Raw genomic sequence first — 7,406 nt, forward strand, 5'->3', positions numbered from 1 at the left:
GATACGATGCTCAATACGTATCGCGGGGAATGAATCGCGATATTAGCCACATTACCTACAGTGAATTGTATTACTAACACTTTGTAATGACATGTTTTAATTGTTGTTTCCATTCTAAGCCAGTGCCATTGCTAGAAAGATCGTCTGTCCGTCTCTCCTTCCTTCCTTTCTTCCTTAGTTCGTTCTTTCCTTCCTTCTTGCCTTTTTCCTTTATCTTTTCTTCCATCCTTCCCCCCTACTTCCCTTCATCCCTTTCTTTCTTCTATCCTTCTTTCCTTCTCGCCTTTCTTCCTTCTTTCCTTCCCTTCCCTTCCTGCCTTCCTTCCTTCTTGCCTTTCTCCCTTCTTTCCTTTTTCCCTCCCTTCCTTCCTTCCTTCCTTCCTTCCTTCCCTCCTGCCTTTTTCCTTCTTCCTTTCCCTTTTCCTTCATTTTTTTCTATCCTTTCTCCCCTCCTTCCTTCCTGCCTTCCTCCCCTCCTTCCGTCCTTCCCTCCTTCCTATATGATCCTGCCTTTCAGGATTTACTAGTCTGGACAGTATATAAGCAGAAACAAATCCTAATTTGAGAGAGTTTATCTTTGTCAAATGCTTTCTGAGAGGGCAATTAATTACTTAGCCCCACTTAAACTTTTAATATCTTCCTTCTCTTTCTCTATTGTTGATTAATTTCTCATCCTCGGAAAGAAAGAGTTTCATTAATACCAAAGCCATTAGTCTTGTTGGAACAGGAAGAAAGCCCATATTTGGTGGTTACAGATGAATCCCTAACCCCCCTGGAATGATTAGAGAGAGAGAGAATAAACATTTTTCTTCTTCAGTGGACTTTTTCTGCCTCGTGGTTTTGGCTGGGGCTGACAGGCCAGGCGGTGACCCGAGGACTCGGTCGCAGACGTTGGAGGTTTTGGAAGGCAGCGTTTAGCCAGAGCCTGCTATCAATCTGGTGCTGGTAACAAACAATTCAAAGCAGATATTTAGCTAATATGAAGCTAATGTTCTGGCTGCCTAGCTGCTTTCATGTCTTCTATGGAGAAAACAGTGATGCTAGGCTGCCTGGCTTGCTAACTAATGTTAGCTAACTGAACCGTTAGGGAACATAGCTTCCAGCAAAATACATACATAGCCTACATAGAAGCACTGCTCATACAACAATGTGCTATGTTAGAAAATGCAAGAGTATGTGTTATGTTACAGTCATAAAAGTTATATATATAGTTATATATAGCCTACATTAGCCATATACATCATTACATTACAGCAGTTCATGCAAGCTAATAGACAAAGAACCCAGAAGTAAGTGGTTTTTTTGTTTAAAAACGTGTGGGTTTTTCATACAACAGGATAGCTCGAGAAAATCACAGCTAAGATGTGAAGACTTATCTTTACATTTCCACAATAGCCTACAACTTTTATTTTGTTTTATTAATTTCATACTCCTCAACAAAGACCAGAGCTGATTTGAACAAAATAACTTTAACCACACTTTATAGCGTCCAAATATAGCGGAGCAAAGTGTCTCACTTCCAGCTGCTTTGGCTGAAATTGGCTCTTGAAGACCCATGGTGCCGTGGGAAAAAAAGTTAGTTAATAAAAAAAAAGGAAGAAACTGAACTGCTGGAGACTTAAAATGAGTCTAGACTCATTTTAGTCACAACTTTTTTTAACACGCAAGGCTTTGGGCCTGTCGTGTTCCAATGCTTTCCCATCATAAGACAACACATAGCCTACTCTGGCATTTTATTATTTTTAACACAAGGCTTAGCTGCTGGAAGAGGGTGACAGACATTCTCTCTCCCTCATTCTTACTCTCTCTCTCTCTCTCTCTCTCTCTCTCTCTCTCTCTCTCTCTCCCTCTGGCCGACCTGTACTTTGGCAGATTGGAGTGAGAATGAACTGCAGGCCCAGACGCTAAGTTTGTGAAAGCGCTGCGTTCTTCCTCTCTAATGGAAATTAAGGCCATGCATGTGTGTGTGTGTGTGTGTGTGTGTGTGTGTGTGAGACGCGCCATGCTTTTGTGACAGGGCCTCGCAGGACTCACATTTTATTAAGTACCCTTTAGAGAAAGAGAGAGAAACAAAACAGGGGAAAAGTCTCTCTCTCTCACACATACACACACACTCTCACACACACACACACACACACACACACACACACACACACACACACACACACAGAGACCAGACTCAGAATTTTATTAAGTACCCTTTAGAAAGAGAGAGAGTGAGACAAGAGGGGAAAAGTCACCGGCAGCATGGTAATCAGGCCCGCTAACCGAGACGCGAGAAAAGAGGAGAGTTTGTTAAAGGAGAAAAGAAAAGAGAGAGAGAGAGGAGGAGGAGGAGGGACGTTTTCAGGACTCTTCTTTTTTTTTTAAATAAAGAAAAAAGAGAGGGAGGGAGGGAAACTTTACATGCAAACAAAAAGCAGTTTTTCTTTGCTGGTAAGCAGGGCAGAAAATGGAAAAATGAAAGCGAGAGACAGGTGTTTATTCTCACTTTTTCTTTCCTTTCTCTACTCTTCTTTTCTCTGCTGTGTTGTATTTTAGGGTTAGACTGATATATTGGCCCGATATCGGGCTTTAATTAAATATTGGATATCGATCAGTCATGGCATCCACTGCCGATATGGATGGAGGTTCTTCCCTGTGATCAAACCTGAAATGAAATGTTATTTTCTTGCACATTTTATTCATTTAATTGTTCAATAGTGCTTTTTTTATATTAATTTTAATTATTCATTTAAAGGCAGTTTTCTCTACCATTGAACAGGTGGTGGGTCATCCTGCCATAAACAGCTGCTAACCCTAAAAGAATTTCATTAGTCTGGGTTTCAGTGGAGAGTTTTAGTGTCCCATGATGGTCTAAATGCTGAAAACACTGAATTCTTGCAATTTTTTTGGCATGAAAATGGTCAAATTTAACGATACTGAATATTGAATATCAGCTTTCAAAAAACCCATTTGTACTGTATGTATGCGAGTGTGCATGTTAGCCACAGTGAGAATCTGGCTGCAAACAGATGTAGCATAGCTGTGATGCAGGCCTGCACACACACACACACACACACACACACACACACACACACAGAGTGAGAGATGGACGAGGAGGGCCGTGGAAAGGAGGGAAAGCAGGAGAGGAGCAGGAGGAGAAAAGGAGGACAAGGGGATGACGGGAGATAGCAGGAGGAGGAGCCGGGTGATACCTTGCATGACTGCTCTCTCCCTAGAGGAGCCCTGCCACACACACACACACACACACACACACACATACACACACACAGAGGGCTGGTGTGCGGGTGGCTGTCTTGTTGGCAAGGGTTTCTGATTTCACGGCCTACTGGGTGGTGGCATTCAGCTTCCATCAGGCCGCCCCTCTTTCAGCCTTTCACACACACACACACACACACACACACACACACACACACACATACCTACACACACCCTGACCCTGACTCTCATCTTCTCCCTTCAAGAGATTTTACATTTTAAACGTTAGATTTTAAGTTCTGTAGATAAAGCCGCTAGATTTTGGATGATCAGTAGAGTCACAGTTTTTTTCATAGTTCATACTTGAATAGATTCTTTTCATTTTAAAGAATGAAGTTTGTCCCACTTTCGTCTTTTCATCATTACACCTGCTTACAGCCTCTGTCTGTCTCTTGGAAAGTTAAATAGCGAGGGAAATAAAAAACATTTCTGTTTAAATGTGCCAGGGTCAGGGGTTCAATTCCCTGTGAGCAAGGCACTAAGTGGCCTTTGGTTTCAAGGAGGAAAGCTGATAATGCTGACAAGCTGCTTTTTTTTGTGTTTTTTAACTGAATGGAGAGGACAGACCCCCGCTCTCCCAACACACACACACACACACACAAAGACACACACACACACACACACACACACTCCTCCAACACACAAAGTGACAAGTAGCTCATTGATAGTGAATTAAAATTCTACATTTGGAGTGAGCGTGTCCCTTTAAGTTGTGGTGGATGCAGCATGTTGAATGTGGACAAAAATGAGAGTTGAGAGAGAGAAGGAGAGAGAGAGAGAGAGGGAGAGAGAGAGAGAGAGGGTGGGAGGTCCTGTCATCTTGTGTCTGAGTAGGTCAGCTTGGACTACTGAGGGCTTGGGAGGTCAAGAGACAAGAGGTCTCATATACACACACACACACACACACACACACACACACACACACACACACGCACACACACTACTCGGCAGTTTCTTTCTCAGCCATTCAGGGCTTTGTTATGTGTGAGAATTTAGTGCTCAGCAAACCAGCTCCGGTCAATAAGAGATCCTTGGCTTCTTACTTATCTGACTTCATAGAAAGCCAGCCTGTCTCTGCCTGTCTGTCTCTCTGCCTGTCTGTCTCTCTGTCTGTCTTTCTCAGTAAATGAAACTAATGGGAAGTCTATGATGACCATGGGAATCAACAGATATGATCAAAGACATTATTAGCTCAGTTTCTAACAATATGGGTAACAACAAAATATGTTAGAAGACTGTTCTGTAGTCTATTTTGTCATGATTTATTAGACTTTGGACCAGTGCAAAACTATATACTTTCAAATTCCTATAGAACATATTTTCAAATATTTGTAACTTTATTGTGAATCTGTAATCCCATATCCCTATTGAAAAAATCACTCTAATATTCCTATAATGTTCCTATAGGGACTTATAGTTTGTCTACTCAAAAGTGAGTTTATAGTGACTTTATTGTACTTAATGGTATATTTCATCTCCTATAGTATCATTATAATACTTCTATAGGGACTTATAGTTTCAGTGTGGTATCTCTATAGTATATCCTTCAAAAATTTATTATAGGATTAGTTCTTTTTCCCCCAAAGGATAATTGATTTCTTTAAGAGTAAGTCATTATAGTAGAGTAGACTACTGTGTGTGTGTGTGTGTGTGTGTGTGAGAGAGAGAGAGAGAGAGAGAGAGAGAGAGAGAGAGAGAGAGAGAGAGAGAGAGAGAGAGGATGTATGGGGTGCAGACACCACAACTAAATGAGCTTCATCCACATTCTCTCACTCTCTCCTCACGGCCGAGCGAGGCCCCTCGTCCTTTAAGGGCCCCTCTTTTGATTTAGGGGCGGGCAGCGGCGGGCAGAACCTGTTGTGGCTGAGAAATCGCTCTCCCGGATTTAGTTTGGGACAATAAAACACTGTCCGAGCGTAATTAAAAAATCCGCACGTTCCTTCCCCGCGCGTCGTTAACCTCTCGTGATACTTTTTGGGAATTAAGCCATAAAAGCCGGAGTTTTTAATGGGCGCAAATCAAATATGGTCCCGCGGTTAATTGAATCGAGGCTTGCCACCGAAACGTCCGGCCTCGGTCCAAATATTTGAGAAGAGCAATACTTTTTTTTTTTTTTTTCTCCCCCCTTTCCTCCCAAGTTGATTAAAATATGTGATATTTCACATTAGTTTAGTCTTTATGGGCGGTGAGGTAATTCATTGTCTGTAAATGGCTTGTCAGAGTGCTCTGTGAGTGATGTAATGTTATGAAGTCTATCGTTTTAAACGCCCCTACGCCTATTAGGGGAAATCGACTTCTGGGCCCATTATTTGATTATCTTGCAGGAAGTTTGGAGGAGGCTATTTTGGCATCATGTTATAGGAGGGGATCAAGTTTTCCACTGCAACATATACAACATTACACTGCTTCTATGCTTTTGAATTTAGGCCCGGAAAGGCCCCAAAATCCTTGGAATATCTTTAGAAATAACACATTTTAATACTAATACTACTAATAATAATGACATTACCACTGATATAACTTCTACTACTACTACTACTATTACTACTACTACTAATACTAATAATAATAATCATGCAACAATCAAGGCTTAGCTTTTATAAAATACTTAACTAATTAATCATTTCAATTGTACAATCTGCCTACATAACAAACCACCCCACCCCCCTCCAACGCATTTATATCCTCTAATTAAACTCTTTCAGACTCCTGTTGTCTATAAAACCCACTTGAACACGTTCCTCAGGTCCCACATCAAGGTGGATCCTAATACCTGGGCCTTAATTAACACGCTTTTAAAAATACTCTCGATGCAAATTAGCGTTAACATCCGAACAGAGGTGCAGGGGTACGGAGGGAGGGGGTAAACGACAAGACAAGATAATTCAACTAATGCATATTTATCGCATGCTAATTGGCGTGCACGGATAAAGAAAAGCGTGCACTTAATTAATTGACATGGAGGGCTGTGGGGGGGGGGGGGGGGGGTGGGAATGAATTGGAGGCACCTGGAGAGAGTGAGAGAGAGAGAGAGAGAGAAAGAGAGAGAGAGAGAGGATGGAAAGGCAGAGGGAGAGAGACAAAAATAAGATTTAAGTTTATTTCACCCTGTTTCAAGTGTGTTTTCAGTTCTAAATAAATTAGGCCTTTGGAAAAAATACATTTTATTATTGCTTTTACAGCAACTATAGTAATTCAAAACACATTTTAGTAAAGATACTATACAAATCTTTAAAATACTAAGAAGTGAAAAAATGATAGGCTACCACTGAAAATCCTATAGTAATACCATGTGAGAAAAAAGAAGTATGATAAAGTCACTATAATATCACTATTAAGTACCTCAAACACTGTAAGTTCCTATAGAAATATTATAGGATAGTGATAGAAGATTAATAAAATACTATAACACATGATAAGGTCACTATAAACTCAGTGAGTGCCTATGGGAATATCATAGGAATATCATAGTGATACCATAAAGTATGATAAGGTCAGTGTAAAAATCACTATTAATTACCACAAACACACTTAAAGCCTCTATAGGAATGTCATAATGATATATAACATGAGATTAAACAAAATACAATAAGGTCACTTCACTCACTATTGAGTACCACAGACACACTATAAGGAATATTACAGTGATAATATAGTGATTTTTCCTAGTTATTATTATGTATTTTCTGGAAAAAAGCTCCCATATTCCAGTCTGTACATCTCCAGCCTGAACTTTGAGTAGCAGTGGAATTCCGGAAAATGCCATCGGGCTAATTTGGCATGAAAGCGTTGGCCCTGTATGTTTTTTAACAAGCGGGACATGGTGGATTTCCTAAACTGGCCCTAAACGTCTGTCCCAGTTAGTCGCTCTGTGTGTCCCTAATGCCAGATTTCAGAGTGGTTTTGTTTCCAAAATAGCTGTGTCTGTCCAACTCGCCCCGTGTAATTTGCTCTGTGTAGCTGGCCCTGTGTTATGGGGGCCTGCTAAAGAGGGGCCCTCACACACACACACACACACTCTCACACACACACACACACACACACACTCTCTGTCTCATTTATTTGTTTACGGTCTCTCTTTTTTTTTTTTTTAAAGAAACTGATAGGACGCAGAAGCAGGACCTTTCACGCCCGCCTCCCTCGCC

This window comes from Centroberyx affinis, unplaced genomic scaffold (genome assembly GCF_046629955.1).
Source record: "Centroberyx affinis isolate AG114_WGS23_722 - 3 ecotype Tasmania unplaced genomic scaffold, CSIRO-AGI_Caff_v1 ptg004470l_1, whole genome shotgun sequence".
Lineage (NCBI taxonomy): Eukaryota > Metazoa > Chordata > Actinopteri > Beryciformes > Berycidae > Centroberyx > Centroberyx affinis.